Genomic DNA, 24,914 nt, shown 5'->3' with positions numbered 1-24,914 from the left:
TGTAAGTCTATCTATCCCATTCTGCTTCATCTGCTGGCCTCCTGCTGTGTCTCATCCAGTTGTACACATTTTATGTGCACTTTTTGTGTACGATGTGGGTTTTTTTATGTATAATATGTTTCAATGCATTCACTTGCGAAATAAGCCTTTTGCACATATCTTTTATGTAAAGTGTGTATGTCTATTTGTGTGCACTTTTGTGCAGCAAGAATGCATTGCCAGAGAAGTGTGTAATTTGTCTAGGAGTTGTGTTCCATTCCACAAGCAAGCTCGGGAGCACGAGATCAGGTTGGTCCACCGCACAATGTGAACCAAACAGATTCCATACCCATCCCTCATCTGGACTTCAACTTGTGTCTGACTTTCGCTGACCATGTTGACACATGCAATAATAACAAAGGGGCAAGGAGATGCCATGCCTACTGAGTATGCTTAGTATTTGTGGGGTTGTTTTGCCCCCATCTTGTGATTCCTTCTCTTCCCCCAGATATTTTGTTGAATACCCTGAACCCCCCTCTTGTGGGTGGGTGGTGCTGTTTTGGCTACACAAAAGTCCACACTCAAAAAGGGTTTGCTGTTCGTCTATGAATTGGCTGTAGGACCTGTGGCTCTCTGAATGACACAGGACTACAATTCCCATCATCCTTAACCTTTGACTGGCTGGCTGGCTGGGGCTGATGATAATAATAATAATAATAATAATAATAATAATAATAATAATAATAATAATTTATACCCCGCCCATCTGGCTGGGCCTCCCCAGCCACTCTGGGCGGCTTCCATAAAAACCAAAAATACAGTAAAATATCACACATTAAAAACTTCCCGAAACAGGGCTGCCTTAAGATGTCTTCTGAATGTCAGGTAGTTGTTTATCACTTTGACATCTGCTGGAAGGGCGTTCCACAGGGCAGGCGCCACTACCGAGAAGGCCCTCTGCCTGGTTCCCTGTAGCTTTGCTTCTCGCAATGAGGGAACTGCCAGAAGGCCCTCGGTGCTGGACCTCAGCGTCCGGGCAGAATGATGGGGGTGGAGACGCTCCTTCAGGTATACTGGGCCGAGGCCGTTTAGGGCTTTAAAGGTCAGCACCAACACTTTGAGTTGTGCTCGAAAACACAATTGGAAAATGGAGTCCAGCAACAAATGAAGGGTCATGGTTCACATGCAGTGTCCCCCCCCCAAAAAAAAGAACTGTATGACCCATCTCCCCAGCAAGCAAGCAAACTAGCAAGCAAACCTCATCTCCCCACTAGCCCCCACAAAACTAGCCTCATGATATGAAGGGATATACAGTATCTTGGCATAGCCCCAAGTGCAATAATGTCAGGAGAGAAGAAAACCAGCATGTCTAAAAATGCACAGCTGAAAAGGATTCCGGCAGTAGGATGAAGAATCTGCCGTAAGCATATGGACCATGCTTCAATGCAGCCCCACTCACAGATTACAATTAATGGAAGATGTGTGCCTTAACTCTGACTGCTAGCAGTAGCTATTTATTCTCCTCCTATGTTTTAAACTCCTGTTTAAATCTGCGGCTGCATTAACTACAAGAGATTTTGCATATAACTCTGCTATGCAGAACAGCCCCGGACTGTGCATGGTGAATCAAAATCTTTGTGGTGGCTTTAAATCCGATTTTAACTTCTTCTTCTCTCTCTCTCTTTTTCCTTTGGCAAACTCTTCCCTCCCCCTCTCCCCGAGTTTATTTAAGCTCGGTAAGTAAAACGGCTCCTAAGCAGCGCCGAGCCAGCCTGCAGCAAGCGAAGCCTTAGTAGTTAATGACAAAGCACATCTGTAAAGGGGAATCATTTTGTATAGCGGCTATTGTTTCCTCTCGGTGGAAGGGGCTCGGGAGCCTAGGGATATAAAGAAATAAAATTGGGAGCACATGACATCTTTCTTATATTTCAATCATGACCAGCTGTCTCTCTCTCTCCCCCCTCCCCCCACCTTGTACATGGACAGTGTGGTTTGTTGCTTTTTGGCTACAGCAAGGTTAAGAAGACACAATCAAAGTGGAAACAATGATATTTTGCTACTGTACGAATTCCCCCTCCATTCACTTAATCCTGCTCTTATGGGGACCTTGTGCTGAAAGCTGATCATTTAGGTGGGCTCTAAATAGAGCCAGGAGCTTGAATTCCTGCCACCAGCCCTTCTTTATAATGAAAAGGTCTTAATGAATGCTGGTAAGTGGTAGGAATGTGTGACCAGCTGCATCAAGGCAGGTAATACAGCTTGGATTTAATTGGGGGCAGGTATGGGAAGGCTGTATTACTTTAATTGGTGAGAGGGGTTTTCTAAATGGAAAGGACAAAGTATAATGGATAAATTGTGCCGTACAATAGCACTTAAGCCGGGATTGTATGCGTTTGTTAATCTGTTGAGGAATGAGGCAATTCTAAACAATTTTCTCAGTGAAACCAACTCCAGAGAGCTCGTCCCCTTTTTGTCCTCCCTTGGGAAAATGCGAGATTGAAACAGAAAATACCTTTACTGAGGCAATCATTTGCCACGTGTGGAAAGCGGATACAGCTGTAAACGGCGAAAAAGGGATCTTTGTAGTACAATAAAGGATGGAAAAAGAGATAAAGTTAGGGATAAGAGAAGGCCTGTCATTGCGTCCAAAGGAGGAATAAAATGATGACATTTACAGTGACAGATGAGACTGTAAAGAGAACTCAGGACAATTTAGAAAGGGGAAATTTGATATTTAAAAGAAAGGGCTCTGATAATTAAAAGTAGTGTTACATTAAACTGTTACGCATGTCATTAGTGACAGAAGGGAACTGGTGCCTTTTGAAAAGTTAATGATTCGCATAGACCTGCTCATGAAACTTTGTATTTATAGTGAAGTTCACCTGCACACTGAATACATAGAAGCTGGTTTCATCCCTCCCCAACCCCATCATTTTTTAAAAAAATTTAAAAAGGCATAGGAAGTGTCTCCTGTCATCTCTACACTGATATCAGTATGTATGAGGTCTTGTGTGTGTTTTATAAGTACTACATTTGCCCATGTGAAGACAATGGGGGGGGGGAGGCATGACATACAAGGAAGATCTCCTGCACATGACCCATCAGAATAATGCTCTTGCATAATCCTCACTCATTTTAACTAATTGTGTTTGAAGCAGGTTCTCGCATATGGAAAGAAGTGCCAGTCTGCTCATTCTCCAGCTAGTCAACGTTTTGGAATCAGCAGCACTTGTGACTGTGACACACAAAGTATAGAACATTTCTCTGACTGCTCCCGTGGTTTTCCTACAACATACCGTACGAGATTCAGAACCAGTTGTTATGACTCTTCCGCAACGATGAATTAAGGAAGCACTTGTAACCGAGTTCATCTAATGGGACATTTGCTCCTGTATATTTCATTACAGGTGAGGAAGCCAGGGGGAATTAGATACCCCTTCAGAGTTCATGTAGGCCTAGCAAGGGGAGGAGAAAAACAAAACGAAGCATAACGTGAGTGCCGAGTGAGTTTTTCCCAGGATCCCCAAGTGGGTTTCATGTATTGCTTAATGCTGAAAATGAGACAGATTCAGCTTTCTCTGCAAGTTGCAAAGGCTGAGTTATCTTACCATTGCTATTGTTTGCGGCTACAAGGAAAAGCACAAAGCTACAGGCATTCTTTATCCAAAAAAGTCTGATTTCCCCCCCCCCCCCACCGTGTGTTTCAAGGGAGGGGGTGGACCTCCAGACAATGAAATCTGGCTTAACTAAAGACTTGTTAACTTATCCTGTACAGGAAGCACAAGTGAGTATGCTTGTTTCTTTGGGATTTTGCTTATTTGTTTACTTAATGTCTTTGTATCTCATCTTTCTCCCAAGTTGAGATTCAAGCCGGCTTCCAACATTTTAAAGCAGCACCATAAAATAAAAAGCAAGCTAGTCAAAAGCAACAGTTTGAAACACATCAACATGCATTTAGAACCAGCAAAATGCAGAGCAAAATATAGTTTGCTCTGACATCAGCCCAGTGATCAGCATCATCTGCACCTGGGTTTTCAAAGGCCTGTCTTAACATGAAGGTATTAGCCTGTTGGTGGAGAGATAACAAAGAGGGAGTCAATCTAACCTTTCTTGGGAGAGAATTCCACAATATGGGAATAGCCACAGAAAAGGCTGCCTCTCTCTTGTCAGCACCAACCATGCTTCTGATGCTGATGGGAGGTTCGTATAGATACAATCTTTCTGGTAGTCTTGGACAAAGCCATATAGCATACCCCAGAAGCGTCCCTGAACCAGGGCATCATATTTTTTTCTCACAAGAGGACAGCGACCATTTGGGGGGCCATGATCTCATGTGATTTCTCGCAATCTCATGTGATGCCCCAAAACATGTGTTTCTGAGCGTTGTGCCCCTCAAAAAGCAGCTTTCTCAGGGGGAAATCGTGGCATGAAATTGAGCTGCTACCATATCTTAATGGAGATATGATGATGGTGTTAAATATTCTACCAGAAGATATTTATCAGGTGTCAGAATACCATGGCATATTTGCAGTGGTATATTTAGGTAATTTTGGATTCTGGGCAACAGCTTGGAGGAGTTTTTTATTTTTATGCATTCCTGCTGCATTTTAGGGTCCTCTGGCAGCTATAGTGGAATTCTGTCTACAAAGCCTGTTGTATAGCTCTTCTCAACCCTTACAAGGAGATTGCCTAGTAAGCAGGAATCATGAGTGTTTTCATGGACTCAGTTACACAGTCAAGCAGGTGTGACTTCAAGCACATCTGTGGAACTTGCAAAATTGTGACCATCAATGTATCTGTTAACAAACAGCAGATACAGCAGCCCTTGACCTGAAGTTAAAAATTGGGGCATACTACAGTTTGAGGTGCAGAAGGTATTCAGAGGAAAAATTGAATATGATTCTTATCCAGCTATATTGTTGAATGCTTGTTGCTCAGTCCATGCAGGTCTGAACCAGTAGGGGAAATGGTCAGGTGGCCTGGGCAATGCTCACCTAACAAGTAACTATGGTCACCAGATAAGAAAGGCTGGATCCCAACACTAAAATAAGAGCAAACTTCTAGATATCAAGCAGGAAACAGGGGTAAGGTCCAAGACAGATTCTGGAGCACCTAGGGCAGTTTGGAGACATGAGAGAGTATGGTCTCTGATCAGAACCAGACTGAAGGATTTCACAGTTGAGGGACCAGCATTAAGGTGGTCCAAAATTCTCCCGCTGGTGCATTCATGCCCCACAAAAGGGGGAGATTTTGGTAGTTTTTAGAAAAGAAGGCTCATTCATTTGAAGGGCTTTTATTTACTTTTGTTTTAGTCCAGCAGTGGAAAATCTCCAGCTCCGTTCTAAATTAAACTCACCGGGCGCTTTGAGTCTGAGAGGCCACTCATCTGACTTGGTTTCCACAACCACTCTGGGCAGCTCCCAACAGAATATTAAAAACATCAAATATTAAAAACTTCCCTAAACACGGTTGCCTTCAGATGTCTTCTAAAAGTCAGATAGTTGCTTATTTCCTTCACATCTGAAGGAAGGGCATTCCAAAGGGCGGGCGCCACTACTGAGAAGGCCCTCTGCCTGGTTCTATGTAACCTCACTTCTCGCAGGGAGGGAACTGCCAGAAGGCCCTCGGAGCTGGACCTCAGTGTCTGGGCAGAATGATGGGGGTGAAGATGCTCCTTCAGGTATACTGGGCCGAGGCCATTTAGGGCTTTAAAGGTCAGCACCAACGCTTTGAATTGTGCTTGGAAACATACTGGGAGCCAATGTAGGTCTTTCAGGACCAGGGTATATGATCAATGATGTCAGTGGTGGGACAGGTAAAAACAGTGGAGCCAAGAGGCACAATTCAGGCACTGCTGATCAGCATAGCCTGCAAAACTCAGTGTCAAAGATTGGGTCTTGAGAAGCCCATTGCACTGAGTTCCAGAAAGCATTGATGATCAGTCAATGAGGTGGCTCTTGACGTTTGCTTGCTTGCTTTTGTTTGTTTAACACCCCTGAGACAGATTGTGGGCTCTGCACCCACTCCCCACCTGCATTTTGTGTGCTGGAATGCAATGGGGAAGTTTCTACATTGCCCCAATGTTCTCCCATGAGAGGAACTTCTTTTATGTTCTTTTGGCACTAGGCAAAACACTCTTTTTATCTTCCCAGGCTCTTTAGAGACAAAAGATCCAGCCAGTCCATGACACCAGGGATCACTGCCAATGTAAAGGATGATGGAAGGTGTAGTCCAAAAACTGCTAGAGGGCTACAGGTTCACCATTCTTGTTTTAGATGTATAGCCTAAGCCAAATTGTATGTAAGCCAGTTTTCCTGGATAATTATGGAGCAGTCTGGGGATGGGGAGTGTCCTGCTCATTTTGAACTTTTAACTTGTCTCAAGTATAGCAGAAGAAAAAGCACTTAATTTTCAAACTACACTTTGCGTGGCACAAGTCGAAGCACCGATAACGATCTTGTGCTGCACCTAGGGATCATCAAAGCAGGAATCTGGGATGAGGATATTTAAACAAAACCACTTTTGATCTCTTCTGAAATGTATACTGCCAATTTTAAAATGAACAGCAGGCGATCCCATCGAAACAGACGTTTCCATTCTCTTACACAGCCACGTAGAGATGCATATGCACTCACACTTTTTCCATTCACAATATTGCAGACACTTGCTTACAGGTGGGGCTCTTTACCAAATGTAACAGAAGGAAACTGTTATATTTATTTTACCCTGAGATGTACAGCGCAATTCTGTTCAAGTTTATTCAGAAGGCCCACTGTGTTCAGTGTGACTTACTCACAGCTCAGGATGGGGAAGGAATTGGATTCAGATGATATTTAAAGGTGAATCTTCCAATTTTGCACTTTCGAAAAACAATATGAGAACCAAAACACAGACATTCTTTGAAATTCACATGGGTCCGAATTTTGGGATGAGGTTCTCCAACCAAGCAATTTTTACAAAAAAAATGAAAATATTGAGGAAAATAACTACCAGACTTTTAGAAGACATCTGAAAGCAGCCCTGTTGAGGGAAGCTTTTAATGTTTAACTGACTATTGTATTTTAATATTCTGTTGGATGGGCGGGGTATAAATACATTATTATTATTATTATTATTATTATTATTATTATTATACAGAAAACATGCATATCATTAGGAGAAATTGCTTGCAAAGATATGTCCATTAGTCAAAACTGCTTGTTAGAAGAAATTTGTTCTGAAGAATTTTCATAAGAATGCATTTTTTAAAAGTTGTGAATTGCTGCAGAAATGTAGAGAGGCAAATTTAAGAGTTAAACAAGGAGGAACTGAGACAGCGGAGAAGGTCAGGCCCTACCATCATTATCCCAGGCTTGTACACATGGCCTCAAACCCCACATACATTTACTCAAAGTAGCTCCAGCTCTCCATGACTGGAGGCTGATTGTCCTAACAGGAGCACGGGGAGCTGCGAACCCATAAATACTTCCACCCTATTTTCTTGGTGGCATTTTCTTCTCCTGTATTCATCTCTGTGCTGGCGTGAATTGCTGATTGTGCTGTCTTCTACACAGCCATAAGCCTCTGAAAAGCCCTCTCTAGAGTCGGGAGCCTTTTGGCACCATCTCTTTAGTTTTTGCGAGCACAGAAGACCTCTGAGTTTTGAGCCTCTGTCAGTCACCTTTCACGAAACGCAGTTGCAATGCTGGAGAATATGGAGGCAGCCTTTTCCCACTGCAGAGAGCAGCAGTGCCTGGAAGATGACCATATTTGCATAGTGCTTGGGGTTTGGAAATAGCCCTTTTCCCAATTCTTTGACTTTTTTGGTTTTGTAAAAAATCTAACTGCGTGGTGGTCTTATACAACATGTTTCCTCCGGAACCGAGGCTTAAAAAAAAAATTAAAGTTGTTAGGGGCAAGGAAGAGTAGAAGACTCTAGAGTCCTCGCTGGCACAAGCACTAATGACACCTATAGGCCTGAGCACAGCCCTGCAAAAATATGGCTTCTAACTGCAAGTCTTAACACACACACACACACACACACACACACACAAATAGTTAGGAATATTCTGGAGGAGACCCAACTGCCTGTCAATAAGGCGAGCAGTAGTTTCAGATAGACAGCACACTTCAGACTTTCTAATGGGGGAGGCTAGGAAGAACGAACTGCCTAGCATTGGGCCTAATTAGTCAGAAAGCAGATTTGGAAGAGCTGAATTCAACAGGATGCAAATTTCTCTACCAAACTTCAGATTCAGAGCCGAGTCCCTGACAACAAATATCCCAACCAAATAATGCGTCTGGTAGAAATATATGAACTTTAATTTCCTTCCTTCTTGTTGAAAACCAGGGTACGTGTGATTTAAAGTAGTTGACATGACAGATGGAAAACCCCTGAAATGTTGCCTGAATAATACGCAGTAAATTTGTGTGTGTGTGTGTGTGTGTGTGTGTGTGTGTGTGTGTGTATCACTGGGGATGCAATAAGATTCCTGACTGGCTCTGCTGCTTATACAAGGGACAGGGGGGGAAATGTATTTATGCTGTTTCCCTCGGAAATGTATCAGAATGTGCCTTGCCTTTAGCACGCTGCGGTTTTATAAACAACCAGCACACTGCAGTTTATTAACAGTTAACACATCATCTCTCCAAATGGGGCTTGTTGCAAGTGGCAATGTGCCCTGCACGAAGCTAATGAGCAAACCCCTGCCTAATATTGACAATTAATCAGGCATAAAAGCTTCTAGGATCAGGACCCATTGCCAAGCAAAGGAAGCTCATGGAGACTTCAATGAACCAAGATAGGTGAACAAATTTGTCTAATTATATAACCGTCTCATGAACAAATTTCCCACCAAAACACTTAATTATCTATAGCATAAGCAGCTATGCATCAGCCTTGCGAACAGAACAAGGGTGTTTTTTTCCCGGAGACTTCTCCCCCCCCCTTTTTCCCCCTCTCTCTCTTTTTGTAAGCCATCTACCGTGAGTAATAAATTGAAGGAAGTGCTATTATGTTTCCTCAGCAGTCTTCCTCTTTTAATTGGCCTTGTATAATGAAGCCAAAGTTTTAGCAGTGGCTAAAGTAAATGAATAAAGTAAATGAATAATGGTTACAGACTAAAAAGTGACTGTCAAAGATGGGATGTGAAATTATGTCATCACTGTTGAGATTTCTCATAGCATTTTTTTTTTAATTAAAACTTGGGACACAGCTTGCTAATATCAAATTGCAAGGATGCGTTGTATGTTCAAAACCCATTTTTTAGAGAGGTGCCCCTAATTGTTATTTCTAGATTCATTCCCTGGATGCTGTCTCAAAAGGAAAAAAAAAATCTCTTCCTTGCTCCCCTGCCATCTCACAAGATCTGGATTTATTTGTTTTTCATATCTCCTTCCAGTTAAAATCATGGTAGCAAGTCTTTTTTTCCTGGACTCGTCAGAACAAGGTCTGCTATGTTACAAAAGAGTCTGTGATGACACCAAAGGGGGGAAATAGTTTGCACCAGAACTGCTGTTTGCTAGAGAATAAAGATTTGTGCAAAGATGTGATGGTTACACAAGTAAATTGGCTGGTTTTCCCAAGAAACACTCTTGTTGACTTGTTTTCCCCCCAATGTATCTGGTGGCAACATGAATCTATCGCAGATTTGTTGGAACTGCTGTGTGATAAAACACACACATACACACAAACCTGTATTATGCTCTCAGATGTGTTGTTTATACAGTCACATTGTTCAAAGTATTGTCTTAGAGTTCCCAAACACGTGAACTAGCCTTGCGGTATGTGTGCTTTTTTATTATTATTGGCATTCACAAAGTGATATTTGAAAGAGAATGCAGAACAGCCGTACGTACACCCTACTGGCGATATAGTTCGACACATCTATTTCATTCCTTTGAAATTGATTATAATCGGGTTCCAGGTTATCAGCAAGATAAGTAAACCAATTAAGTTGGATAATTTTGCCTTAAAAAGTGAAGTCCCATTAACAAAGGCCAAACTGGATGTGGCGTTAAGCACCCTCTTGCGTGATTATTTTGAAAAATAAATAGATGTAGCAGGAGGAATGGAGGACTAAATGGAGACCATGATATGAGGAGGAGCTTTGACCTTTTGCCCTGCCATGGTCCTAATCTACTATTTTACCCTGGGAGGGGGTGATTTGGATTAGAACTGTGGTGAGGGCCAAGGGCTAATGTCCCTCCTTAATGCCACAGTTCCAATTTGGACACACACACATATACACACAATTTGCTTGTTTTTCAATAATTTTACAAGGGCTATTGACATGACTTACATTACATCCAGTTTTGTCCTAGTTTAGCTGAAATCCAGGCATATACAGTGGGTTAAGAAATTAATTCGTTCTGGAGGTCTGTTCTTAACCTGAAACTGTTCTTAACCTGAGGTACCACTTTAGCTAATGGGGCTTCCCACTGCCACTGCCCCGCCACCCCCGCCCGATTTCTGTTCTTATCCTGAAGCAAAGTTCTTAACCCAAGGTACTATTTCTGGGTTAGTGGAGTCTGTAACCTGAAGCGTCTGTAACCCGAGGTACCACTGTATAAATTTCTTTTAGATGCCAAATGCAAAGCCCCACCTCTCACTTTAAACTACCTCATGGGGTTGCTATACAGTGCTATCTCGGGTTAAGAACTTAATTCATTCTGGAGGTCCGTTCTTAACCTGAAACCGTTCCTACCTGAGGTACCACTTTAGCTAATGGGGCCTCCTGCTTGCCATGCCACCGTCACGCGATTTCTGTTCTCATCCTGAAGCAAAGTTCTTAACCCGAGGTACTATTTCTGGGTTAGCGGAGTCTGTAACCTGAAGCGTCTGTAACCCAAGGTACCACTGTAAATATAAATAGCTTAAATAAATTTCATGGACAACGGCTCTGTCCTGTGGATGCATGAGGTCTGGAGAAATCACCAGCATAGCTGTTGCTGGAGAGTACTAATGGGAGAGGGCTATTTCTTTCCAGCCTTGTTTTGGGGCTTCTTGCTTTCTACTGTCAAGCCAGATCTGGTAGAGAAACAGGTATCGAGCTTTGATGCCACCCCAACCCTCTAGATGAAATGCTGTCACAATTATAGGTGGCAGCTGGAGCTGAGTCAAGTAAAAGTCACCTTGGACTGACAAAATACCCCTTCGTATTGCTTATTAATGTTGCATTGAATGATTGTGTTTTGTTTTCCATTACAGCCAGCCAAAGGTAAAATTAGGGATGGAGCAAGAAGGCTAATTCCACCCCACTGCAGTTTCTCTCATGCTCATGTTGAGCCGTTTCATTCTGCAAATTTGTTGAAAGAACACACACAAAGCCTGCATTTAAAGTGTACTCACTATTTATGTAAAACATGCAATTCTCAATGCCTTTCCCCATAAATTATGCACATTGTATACATTTGTAAATGCAAAACACTCATTTTTATGTATAATGGGTTTTTTTAAATGTAAAATACTTGTTTTTTATGTACAACGCTTACCTTGGGTGCACTTTTTGCACACTTAATCTGCACCGCAAAATCCGAAGAAGTGTGTCATCTGACTGACTGTTGGATTCTGACCCACAAGCAAGTTCAGGAGTGTCAGGCTGGGTCTGTCCATTGCAAAAGGAGCACCAAACGACTTTCTTCCCCATCATCTCTACTGTCATGCAATATACCTGATAACCCTCATAGAATAATAGAATCATAGAGTTGGAAGAGACCACAAGGGCCATCGAGTCCAACCCCTTGCCAAGCAGGAAACACCATCAGAGCACTCCTGACATATGGCTGTCAAGCCTCTGCTTAAAGACCTCCAAAGAAGGAGACGCCACCACACTCCTTGGCAGCAAATTCCACTGTCGAACAGCTCTTACTGTCAGGAAGTTCTTCCTAATGTTTAGGTGGAATCTTCTTTCTCTCTGCAGTCAGGACATGATGGCAAGCAGCATTCTTCACACTATGCACGATAAAGTGACTTGACTTGGAGATTAGGGTTGCCATATTTCAAACAGTGAAAATCTGGACAGAAAAGTTGATGAGCTTTCTGAGTGAACAAACACACACACAAAAAAAAAAAACCATTTCTGAGGTATTTTTATGGGAAAACAGCAAAAACAGCACTAGGTCGGATTTTCCCAAACACTTCCCCTATTCCTGCCCGGACACTGCTGCCAACTGCCGGGCATATGGCAAACCTATTGATAGTATGCATAGTATATGGTATATAGTGCAGTAGTCTAGTTTCTACACACACTCACACATCCCTGTCTCTTCAAGGAAGCAAGAGGCTTTATCAGTACTCAAGGACACATTCCAGCCAAGCAAAAATACTCAAGAAGGGTAAAAATCAGAGCTGGTGAAAAGTGATCCGGCTGAGGAAAGGCTGTGGTGAGAACAGAGTCACTGGCAGCAATGCCAGGTATATGGAGCAGAGGGGGCTTCAGCTTCCCCAATATTGTTTGGCAGGGGGCCCCAGCCGCAACCTCTGCCCAGCAGCCCAGGAGCCAAGCTGAGGCTGGGATGAGTGAAGCAATGATTGCCTACACTCATCCCAGCCTCCATATGACTGGGACCAGCGTGGGCAAACTTTGCTTTGCTCATCTCAGCTGTAGCCCGGCTACCGCCTGGCGCATGCCGAGTGGCATCCATGTCACATGACACATCACATGACTGCACCCTCTCAATGTGGGGGGCAAGTCAGTGTCCCTGGTCACTGGGACCAGATTAAAAAGTGGTGGAGGGCCTGAAGTTCCCCACCCCTGGTGTAAAGGATTATTCTCCATCTTCTGAGACCCTTTACAATACATGCCTCTTACAGTACAATCCTGTACATGTCTGCTCAGAAGAAAGTTCCACTGAATTTAATGGGTTTTCTTCCCAAATTAATATAGGATTGAAGTCTTAATCCAGTAAGTAATATCTTCTTTCTTTCATGTTTCTAAGGATTGTTTAAAGCCCCCCTTTTGGTCTCTTTTGTCTCATCTTAGCATAGTCTCATTGTTTCGGCCTGTCCTTTACAGGATTTACCTTCCAGACCCCTTATCATCTTTGCAATTCTCCTTTGAATCCTTTCCAACTTGTCAACATCCCTCTTGAACTGTGCTGTGCAGGGTAAACAGACAAACCTCAGAGCAGAACAACTGGGCAAATAAGGAATTTCAATGATGTGATAAATGTTTGAATAGAATAAGGTGGCTGATAGAGGGCGTAAATCAAAGCACACCACAAAGAGCTCGACAACATATTAGAACAACCACACTCACTGAAACATGTTTGCAACATCCAGGCTGTGTATAATTTGAAAATAATGACTCACATTTCTTTCAAGCTTGGCACCATTTTGGAATGGTTGGATGGATCACCATTAAAAAGAAGGAATAACATCAGCAGTATATGCTCCAGGCTCCGCATGCAGAATGGGTAGAACTGTGTTAGAGGAGACACATTTGACTCATGGGCACCACAAATGCCCCTCAGGGGTGTAATTTTATACCTATTTATGTGGCATCATGTCCCTTTGAACTTGGTGCAGCTTCTCAATACTGTGGTACCTCAGGTTAAGTACTTAATTCGTTCCAGAGGCCTGTACTTAACCTGAAACTGTTCTTAACCGGAAGCACCACTCTAGCTAATGGGGCCTCCTGCTGCTGCTGCAGCGCCGCCGGAGCACGATTTCTGTTCTCATCCTGAAGCAAAGTTCTTAACCTGAAGCACTATTTCTGGGTTAGCGGAGTCTGTAACCTGAAGCGTATGTAACCTGAAGCGTATGTAACCCGAGATACCACTGTAGGCACATCTTGCATCATAAGAAGAAATGCTATCTGCTATGTCATCTCTTGAAGTTACTTTCTTGGTCTGAAAGAGCTTGAATGTGTTTCTTGAAACACAAGCAGCTGTCTAATGTGTTCAGCATGACAACTTTTCACTTGTAGGCAACCTGTAAAATGAGGGTGGGCACGGCTTTCCAGTTGTGGTTGGACTATAACTCCCATCCTCCTTGACCATTGGCTCTGGTAGCTGGGGCTAATGGGAGATGGAGTCCAACACTATCCAAAAAGCCGCAGGTCCCCTTTCCCTCCTTTAGGAGATAAGGGGAGCATCAGTCTTCAGATGACTTCAACTATCAAGTAGATAGTTTCAATGCTATTACTTTCTTTACTGTAATCAGGTGGTTCAGCTAATTGTGGGAATTAATGAAGCACTGGTTCCATGATCAACTGAAAATGCAGTTGAACAATATTTGGAACTGTGTGGAAGATGTATCTATTGTTTGAATATGCTTTCAGTAGGTTCTCATGAAGAGATCTTTCTTGACCTATAGCCACCTGGGATGTCAAAGCCGATAGTTTTGGTTCCACGTGAGCACCCATATTCATATGTTGGGCTAGGAGCAAAATCACTCAATACAAGTATCAGCAAGCCACCAAGTGGTGATTTAGGACCTACAAGATTATAGGAATTTTTGGATAAGGTGCCTGACCAGCCACTCTGGGCTGCTCCCAACAGAATATTAGAAACATGATAAAACATCAAACATTAAAAACTTCCCCAAACAGGACTGCCTTCAAATGTCTTCTAAATGTCAGATAGCTGTTTATTTCCTTGACATCTGATGGGAGGGTGTTCCACAGGGCTGGTACCACTACCAAGAAGGTCTTCTGCCTTTGCAACATTAGTGTCTTACAACTCAATGCTTCTCCAACTGAGAAGCTCATCCCTATACGTAGTCACTACAACACATAGCTTCTTAATGTGGTTAAGACAAATGTCTGCAGTTGCTTGCATCCTGCCCAGCCAAAGAACAACAGCTATTGGATAAAAGTTCAGCGAGAAGTTTCTGGATGTAATAGAGAGAAGGATATTTCTTTCCTTCTCACTTATTAAAAATGTCTAAGTCAAGTTTACTTGTACTCTTTCCTTCTCTTTCTTAAGTCACCTTTCGGGTTGAGATAAGAAATGTAAAAATTTAGCCCCTGAGGAATGGATGGATGAAGTTAGCAACTGAAAATGGAATACAGAAACCAACTTTAACTAGAGCTTCCTTGGTCTGTAAAGATATAGAGGGAGGGAGAGAGAAAGATGTGCTTCTATATGGCCTATATATAGCCACTGAAGTTATTAGAATAGTTATGTCATATCTATTTAGCCTCTCTTTATAGGAAAAATATTATGGGAACCCTAAATGGTATGGTACACAAAATATAGAACTCCGAGCTTAATGTCGATTAATTTTTAACAAGAATTCCTATGCAGTAGGCAGATAGTTCCCACATTCCATTGTGATTGACAAGCCTGACATATGGAATAGTTCACAAATTCCCAGGTGACTGACAGATGGAGAATAGAAAGGCGGATAAAGTTGCCTAGAGAGCTGAGGATGATTTCATATTCAGCGGTTTTGATCAAAAGGATTCCAGATCTCACACTAAATTTAGCACCGCTGGCAATTAGAGACTGATTTATTCCGTCCTTTCATGTGCTGGTTGACAAATAGAAAACAAGCACAAAATTAAAAAATAAGTTTATTTCCAGCATTTTGGATATTTAAAATGTGTGTGCCTTTGTTTGTACATAAATTAACATGAGATGAATTTATAGTGAAATTAAATCTGAAATGGAGATGCGAGCAATAAATAAGAGCTTTTTATGTATCTTTTGGGCAGAACAGGTGTTTGAATTAGGAAATACTAATATGTTTAGCAGCATGGCTCCACCTTTAGCATTAGGGAGTTAATGCTTCCCTAAATTTAGAATAATCTTTCCACAATTTAGGATTCTCTTCATGTGCTTCCAGCATAGGTGACCATCTGTAAGAAAACACTAATGCCTTTTTCTCTAATAATGATGAAAATCAGTCAAGCCCTACCCTCATGTTTTGCTAAACATACAGTGAGGGAGGCATTGGTGATGTGTGCACATCAAAAACTGGATTTATTCCACAACACGTTCTGATAGACATTAGCTACCAATCCAATACAGATTTAGGTGTGGTTTTAAACCTATTGGAATCAAGATATTTGATGAAATCTGCAAGCAGAGATTAGTGCATTAAACCTTTCAGTGCTGATGGGGAAACACAACTTTCCAGATATTGCTGTGTACAGATTTCTCTATGCACAGATATCTCTGTGTACAGATTTCATCCATTATATTGATTTCAATAGGCTTAAAACCACACCTAAATCTGTATTGGATTGGTAGCTGATGTCTATCAGAACGTGTTGTGGAATAAACTCCAATCCTCATTAGTCCCACCAAGCATGGTCAATGGTTAGAGAAGGTGGAACATGTACTCCAACAACAACTGGAAGGCCATAGGTTCCCTATTCCTGCCCTATAATGATAAAACAAGCTCCTATTCTGCAAGAACTTTTACTCGAGGGTTTTATCCAGCCTAGCTTTACACAGAGTAGACCCATTAAAATTAATGGGCACAAGATAAGCTTGTGCATTCATCCCAATGGGTCTTCTATGAGTTGCATACAACGCAATGTCTCATTTAATGGTTGCATATGTTTTATAATCGTATAATTTATTGTTGCAACCAAATTGCTCCATCAGCGCTAGGATTTCTCCTAGCCCCACATAATGTTCTCTCGCTTTCCTCCCCCTGTGCACATCCGAAATCTGTTATGGGGATTCTCTCAATCTCTGGATTTGGGGATGGTGGAAGCAGAGGTAGATTGAGGGAAGCACAACTGGTTTGGTTGCACTGGGCACCGGATCTTGGGGGCACCGTAGGGGACGCCACAACTATGATTTAGAATGGAGTGCAAGAGGTGGAGGGGGGTTGAATTATGGCATTGCACAGGGTGCTACTGAAATTTGAGAGCCCAAGGTACTCCACTGGGGGGAGATGGGGGCAGGGAAGGCCCATCGCATTAGCGCTAACCATCACGCTAGTGCATTCATTTAGTTGCGTGGCACCCAAAACTTCCAGAATCTGTAAAAAGAAGTCAGATAAATAACATAAGCAGATTAGCAAGCTCACCACAGAACAAATACAGTGGACGCTCGGGTTGCGAACATGATCCGTGCAGGATAAACGTTCCAACCTGCAGCATTCGCAGCTTGCAGCGGCGCATCTGCACACGCACAGATTGCGATTCGGCGCTTCTGTGCATGCGCAAAGCGAGATTTAGTGCTTCTGCGCATGTGCGACCGCTGAAACCTGGAAGTAACCCGTTCAGTACTTCTGGGTTTCGGTGGGTCTGTAACCCGAAAAAACGCAACCTGAAGCATCTGCAACCTGAGGTACAACTGCACACTGAGCAGCAGTAAAGACAATTATTAGATTTTCCAATTTAACCAAATACCTAGTTAAAGAAAACAGGACAGCCAGCCAACTAAAACAGCCAAGTGGTTTTAGCAGCAGCTCCTGCCTCATCTCCAACCTAGGGCAACCCACTCACTGCCCTTCTGTCCCTTGTCCAAAGAGGTCCCCTCTGTGCCAACTCTGGGGCTTATAAGCAGTTTGGCATCGTTCATCCCTGCTCTCCAGCCCACCCAGGTCCTCACCCCGAGTGGCATGAGATGTCACCTTCAAGCACCCGCAGCAAAGGCTTCTCTGCCTCCTTTCCCACAATGCCAGCGATGCATTTGGTGTAATAATAATAATAATAATAATAATAATAATAATAATAATAATATATTATTATTATTATTATTATTATTTATACCCCGCCCATCTGGCTGAGTTTCCCCAGCCACTCTGGGCGGCTCCCAATCAAGTCTTAAAAACAGTACAGCGTTACATATTAAAAACTTCCCTGAACAGGGCTGCCTTGAGATGTCTTCTGAATGTCAAGTAATTGTTTATCTCTTTGACATCTGATGGGAGGGCGTTCCACAGGGCGGGCGCCACTACCGAGGAGGCCCTCTGTCTGGTTCCCTGTAGCCTCGCTTCTCGCAATGAGGGAACCGCCAGAAGGCCCTCGGCGCTGGATCTCAATGTCCAGGCTGAACGATGGGGGTGGAGACGCTCCTTCAGGTATACAGGACTGAGGCCATTTAGGGCTTTAAAGGTCAGCACCAACACTTTGAATCGTGCTCGAAAATGTACTGGGAGTGTACCAGTTTTGAGCACTTTTAGTAGATTTCTTTCAATTTAATGGATTTTTTAATTGTATATTTTGTAGGTTATTGTCCCTGCAAATTGCTTCAGGGCTCTTTTTGGCAGTGTGACACGATACATAAAATGAACAAACCGAACGGAATGGATCTGAAGAGTGTTGCCAAATGCGTGTCTTGAACTCTCGTTTGGCTACTCTCGTGCTTGAAAACAAGGATGCCGTTCAGACTTTTTCTGTTGGCTTCCCCACAGGTTTTGCACACTAGCGTAAGGAAAAGTCACATGGGGAGTGGCCCTTCAGAAAGTAGAAAGCCCTTTGCTCCCCTGTACATCTCCCATTCATTCCTGTTTCCATTAGCTCCAGTCCAATTGACCAATGGATAGGGATTATTGAAATGGAACAGGTTAGCCATCCTGCTTTAAGGAAATCCTCAGCTATCATAAGCATCACGATATCGTCACAAGAACCAGCAACTTCACTACCCTTTATTTGCAAATGCTGGCACATTCTTGACCACTTTCTGAATGGTTGAAAAGGGAATGGAGAATGAATCTGGAACCACAACACCGCAGTCCATTTCTAGCAACAAATCAGTTCTGAGTCAGATCATTAATCTGTTTTTCATTATTCAACCAGCTGGCATTTTATAGTCGTTCGCATTTGAGCTTCCGCGGAGTCCCACTGCTTCACTTTGTTTTGGTTAAACTCGGCAATCCTCACTTGGCTATCAGATATTCTGCTATCAGTTATGTCAATAGAAAACGGGCAGGACGCCATTAAAGGTAAAGCATTTCATACCAGAGACACAGAGTTTCTTGGCTCCCATACACCCTTGTATCTTCATGTTTCTGATCTTTGCATTTGTTTACAGACGCCTCGTAATTTTCCTGAGAAGCTACCCTTCCTAGTTTCACTGTGTGAATGGGGGGGGGGGGAGAGAAGGGGGGGAACATAGGGAAGGTTACTATCAGAGCCCTTCCTTCCCTCTTAGCCCCTTTATTTTTCTCTCTAGACATTATATTGTCTATTTAACTACTTAATATTGTTTCCTCCCTGTCCACCCATCTGTTTATTTTACTTGCTTCTTCCTCTCTGCTGGCTTCTGTATAGACTTCCCCCATATGCCTGCTGACGATGTGAGCGAAGATGAATAACTAACAATCACTGAAATGCACAAATAACATGATATTCAGAGGCTTGGGGGGGGGGCGGCAGTGGATTCTGCATGTGCTGGTTATTTCGAAATCCAGGTCCACTTTGTGAGATGCACAATCGATTCGTTCATTTCAAGTATGCAGAACTGGTAGAGTTATGCATGATAATGAGAGAATTTCTCGCTGCCTGTGATGGAAATAAGGAGGTGCTTCTTCCTTCGAGTTGGCGGGGTATCGGTCCTTTTCTTGTAACATCGAATACAAATACCAGGCTGAGTGCCTTGTACTTACAGTACCAGTTGGTCCTTGGGGAGCCACCTGTTTGCACATCAAGCAGACCTTGGGAAACGGAACGTGGCTACATATTTCCCCCTGCTGAAAAAAGTTGGGCAGAGAGTGATGCCTACAAGATAGAACCTGGCAACTCTGAGACATGGGATTCCCCAACAATGTACTCCTGCCAATACTGGAAGACCTGGTACAGTGGCGTTGCAGGCCGGTGATGCCTCCTTTTACCAGGATCCAATGTGGGCCATCATTGCTAGGATCTGCCCAGCTGGCAAGGGGCCTTGTCGTTCTCCTTGCCAGCCAGGAAAATGGTTCCAAGCCTGCCTGCAAAATTGACCAAAGGCAGGCAGGACTGCAGGCAGGGCCTCCCTTGGGGTGGGCCTGACAGAGCAGGTAGGCTTCGCTCAGGTCCTTTCCCAGAGTATTTGAGACAGTCTGCGCTGGCCCTGGCACCTGGAATCTGGCAACTTTGAGACACAGGCTTCCCCAACAATGTACCCCTGTCACTAGGAGAAGCTAAACACTGATAGCTTCCCCCACACAAACACACCTGTGGAATATGTCAGCCAATAGGATGAGGCTATGCAAATGAGCTACTAATTAATTTGGCTTGACTTGTTTGAGTGAACCCTGATGTCTCAGTATCTTAAAAAAAGGGGGTGGGTATGATTGCCTTTTTTCCTTGGAAATGTCTATGTTTGCTCGGTGGCAGGCAGGGATGCAGCTGAAGAGCTACAACTTTATAATTTGGGGTTGGGAAGCCATGCAATTCAACGTTCCCCTAAGAGCCATTATCCTTTGATTTTCCTTTGAGCCCTAAAGATTTTTTTTGTGAGCTCGAGCTACACAACCGACGAAGCCAACAAATCTCGGCAGTACCTTTAATGTGTCATAGTCTATGGATTGTCGACTAATCAGACACACAGAAATTGCTTGTTTTCTGAGGGCCATCACACAGTTCGACAGCAATTCCTTCGGATGCAGACACCCCCTACCCTGAATATACTGTTATGTCTGCCGTGGCTGCATAAACGTTGCTTTATATGGCAGGTGCATGTATGGGCTTGCACCCCGACATGCATATGAGATTGCTAAATGCAACATGAAGAGCCTTAAATCATCATAATGTATCAAATAAATGGAGGTATAGCTAATTGCTAGCATGGTGTACTACTTAGTTCTGCACTAAATCATTGCAATCAGTTTTCGTAATACACACTTTTAAGGATGTAAATGATGGATGCGTAAATTATGTAAATAAGTAAATTTTGGAACTTGGTACATCTTCATCTTTCAGAACCGGCAAGGAAATAATGCGGGCATCAGACTTTGCCTTGGAGCCAAAAAGCTACCTCAAACATGCCCAAGGGCTTGAACATGCCTGGGGAGGGATTTGATTCCTTTTCTTTAAATACCACCCCTCTTTGCCACAACACAAACTCTTTTTCTTCTTAAGTGTTCTTAATTAAAAAGTGGTTTGTCATGTGACATGAAGATTTACCCTACTGGAATCTTGTAGATATGCCAATAAAGGTTCGAGAATTTGAGAGGCTACCGGCTTCTCAATCTTCCTGCTCTTTCACCCTTTCTTCATAGGATGTGTTTTCCACACCACCAACCCTTCTCTGAAGTCCTTCCAATTTGTCTCTATTTTTCAACATCTGACTGGTCTGAATAAAAGGACAATATAATATAATTCATCCCCGCATTCAATTTTATCATTTTGCAAATGTGTGCATTCAGAATAATACCTTGCCGGAGGATCTGCTGGAGTACAAAAATTATAGGCCTCTGTTTCAGGAAACCTCTTATTTGGAAAAAAAGAAAGAAAGAAAGAAAGAAATCCTGCTATAGCTTTCTTTTAAAAACAAAACAAAACCCTTCAACAGAGTTAAACAAAGTGCATACTGTTAAAAAGAAGGGGGAGCACAATAAATTGTTTTCACGCTGTGGCTATGTACACCAGGTTTCATCCCTGAATGGATTTTTAAAGGCTGGTTATTTGTTTGTCATAGAAATGATGACTGAGGCTGAGCTGCAGTAGACAACACTATAATAAAGTGAGCAAAATACCTCTGAAGGATAAGGCAAAATTATTATGGTGCTATTATGGGAGAAATAAAAGGAGATGTGGAAAGTGAGCGGTTTCTGTGCAGGTGGTTTGTATCTGAGCATTTTATGGGCTTCCATGCCATGAGTCAGCTGGCCTCTGATTTGGAGCTGGGATACAGAAAAATTGCCGACACAAAACTGTAGCCCGGTGTCAAAGCATTCGGATCCTCAGCTAAAGGGGCAAAACACAAGATTGTTCTCCAATTTCAAAAGTGATTCAGTCATCGGATGACAGCTGTCATCATCCACTGTTTTTGCTTCCTCCTCACAACCTTCCTGGCACTGAGAAGCAACTAACAGAAGGTTATTATGATCTATGGACCACAAAATAATATTAATGTAAGGATTTGTTTTTTTAATCAGCAGTGTTCTAATACTGGAAGAATAGAGCGTGTTTTTTCTATTAAAAAAATAGAGAGGAAGAAGATTTGATTATATAAATAGCTATTTCTAGGGTATTTTTGGCACGAAAGTTGTGCTCTCTAATTTTAGGCAGAAAGAAATCTCAGCTGAGAATACATTATTTTCCATCAGCAGCCAGAGCTTCATTTGAGCACTGATGTTTTAGAGCTCAGCTCAAGGCAGAAGCCTAAGAGCATTACATTCTGGACCCTCAGCCTGGGCTGAGCTCTCAGATACAAATGTTCCAGAGCATGTGTAGAGTGCTTTCACATCACACAGAAACTACAGCAACCCACCTTAACATGGTAGGTGGTTTGATTCCAAAATCGTCTTCCTCTATCAAAATAACTCTTCCCCTGACAGAAGAACATGCTCTGGAGAAAATCCAGTTATGGAAAACTGATCTGTGCTGACTGGTAGTGGTACTTTAAAGTTTTGTATGCAAATCATATATCCTACCACTAAACTGTGATATTTTTCCACACTGTGTATTCTTTATAAATCTCTCTAATGTCCTCACTTGAGCTTTGTGTTTCTTTCCTAAAGAAAAATGTTTGAAATGCTTTTGGCCTTTCTTCCTGCAAAAACTGTTCCATCCCCTTGATAATTTGGGTTACCCATTTCTTCACCTCTTTAGCTCTACAGTATCCTTTTTTTGAGAAGGGTGACATAGTGTTTCACACAATGCGGACAGGTGCTACATCACAGGTTTTTTATAAATAAAAAGGGAGAATGATACTGGAGGTTTTATTTTCAGTTCCTTCCCTAATAAACCTCAGCACAGAATTGCTTTTTCCATCACTTTTGCACACTGTGTGGAGGCTTTCATTGATAGATCCTCAAGATCTATTTTCTTGGGACTCACCCCAGTTCAGATCCCAACAGTATTTATGTGAAACTGAGGGATATATTTGTTCCAAAGCGCATCTCTTTGTACTTAAAATTTGCTTCACTCTAAACTTACCGGTACTCACACATTCCTGGTAGTAAGTATCATTGCACTCAATGGGGCTTACTTCTGAGTCATGATGTTCAGGATCCCACTGTGAATCTCCTGTGCCATCTTGTTATCCATTCACCCAGTTTGGATAGATCCTTTTGGAGTTCTTCACATTCTGCTTTCAACATCCTGAATAATTCATTGTCATCCAGAAACGTGGATGGCCTCACCATGCAACTCTGATACCAAATCATTTTTTTGTTCTGTGACAGCAGTTCAGGAAAAAGTCCCTTGAGGGAAGCCTCCCTGCTTATTTCTCTACATTGTAAAAACTGTCTATTTTTTTTCCATCTCCCGGCTTCCTTTTCTTTCACAATCAACCAATGCATATCGGAATCTGTGCTCTCATTGCACGATAATGGGCAGAGCAAACCATAGGAGACCAGCATGAGGTAAATTATGCCAGAGTAATTTACTGCTAGTCCAAACTCCATTCAGGAGTGGGGCTACTGCCAGTTCAGCTATCCAGAGCCTGGCAAAGGGAAAAGAAGTTTTTTTAAAAAATAGAGTGTGACTAGAGCCACCTTTTTTGCCAGTGTGACTTCAGCCAGGTTGCTAGGTCACATAACCTAGTTTGGAACAGGGGGTCCCCCTGACCATCTCTCCCTCCACACTGCTTTTTTGAGACTGACCCTGGCCTCAGCTCAGCTGGCACTGGCTGAGCCCTGGCTGAAGCAAGACAGAGGACCTCTGCTGGTGTATCTCCAGCAGAGCTATCATGAGGGCTCAGCCAGAGATTTGCCTGCTCCAAACTCTGCTCGTCTCAGCAGATCTTGAGTTTGGATTGCTCCCTAAGTTTTTTTCCAGTGTCTTTGGTGAGGGATTTAGCCAAAGCATGCCTACAAGTTTGCCTCTTCCTATATGTTCATTCTCTCCAAAGAATTCTAAACTTTAGTGAGTGAGGCAGGACTTTATCAAAGGCATTTTGATTTTCCCTGTGCAAGGCTTACTGTTCAGGCAGGGGTGATACCTTAATCATGAAGAACCACTTACCTGCAGATGAGGTGGAGTGGCAATTGCAGCCTGGCCTGCAATTCCTCTGACCCAAAGTGGTCATTGAGGGACAATATCCCCTCCTTCTCTGGCCGCACAGGTTCCCCTGAGGACTACACTTTAAACAAACCAGTCACATACCCTCCAACATTTCTCCAATGAAAATAGGGACGTCTGAAGGAAAAGCGGGACATTGTGGGATCAAATCAGAAACCAGGATAGCTTCTGCAAATCCTGGACTGTCCTTGGAAAGTAGGGAAACTTAGAGAGTCTGCAATCACAGGCTTTGCTGGATTTAAACAGATGAATCCAAAATAGTTTATGATGGCTTGGCTTGCTGGCACACCTGGATGAGGACTTTAGCCCTTCTTCACTCAGGTCTGTTTGCTAGGGATAAAAGAAGGCCTCAGTTGGGGCTGAATTCCCCATCCTCCCACCCTGTGTAGCACAAGACCCTTCCCAAAGGTGAACTGGCAGGTGCTGTGACCTTGCTTTGGAGATATTCAGTCACCGTATTCCAGGCTAGGGAGGAATTTTCCTGAAGACGAATTGGGCCTGTCTAGACGTTTAGCAATTGTCACAACTTTCTCACAGATGAAGCATTGGGTTGGATCCCTACTCTTGTGTGGGAGGTAGTTGGGAGTGTATTCCTGTTCACTACAGGGATTCATGGGTGCTGCATTAAGGATGTCTGGGAGCAGGTGCTTCTGTCCAGATGCCGATGGGGACTGATGGACCATAGCACCCCACCCCAAAATTGAGGTCTTGAGGGATCAGCCCTGCTTAATGTGCATCATAGAAAAATGCTTCATCCAGGATCGACCCTGAATGCCTATTCCAATGCCTATGCCAAAACCTACTTACATTTGTAAGCAATAAAGTTGTGGCCTATTTGAACCCCAAAACAATGTCCAGTATGTTTACTGCATCTGCACATGC

General features: G+C 43.0%; 1 protein-coding gene across 1 annotated transcript in view; it reads left to right on the top strand.

The window, feature by feature from the left end:
• Positions 1-1,028: 1,028 nt before the first annotated feature.
• The window catches only part of GPR45 (G protein-coupled receptor 45), a 550,360-nt gene continuing 526,474 nt past the window's right edge, over positions 1,029-24,914 (top strand). The window contains exon 1 of the mRNA XM_083501578.1: positions 1,029-1,103. The gene's annotated coding sequence lies outside the window, so the exon portion shown is untranslated. The remainder of the gene's footprint in view (positions 1,104-24,914) is intronic.

Source organism: Podarcis liolepis (assembly GCF_965112155.1).
Source record: "Podarcis liolepis genome assembly, chromosome: 4".
NCBI classification, from domain to species: domain Eukaryota; kingdom Metazoa; phylum Chordata; class Lepidosauria; order Squamata; family Lacertidae; genus Podarcis; species Podarcis liolepis.
The sequence above is the reverse complement of the archived record's forward strand: the minus strand, read 5'-3'. Positions and strand labels throughout refer to the sequence as shown.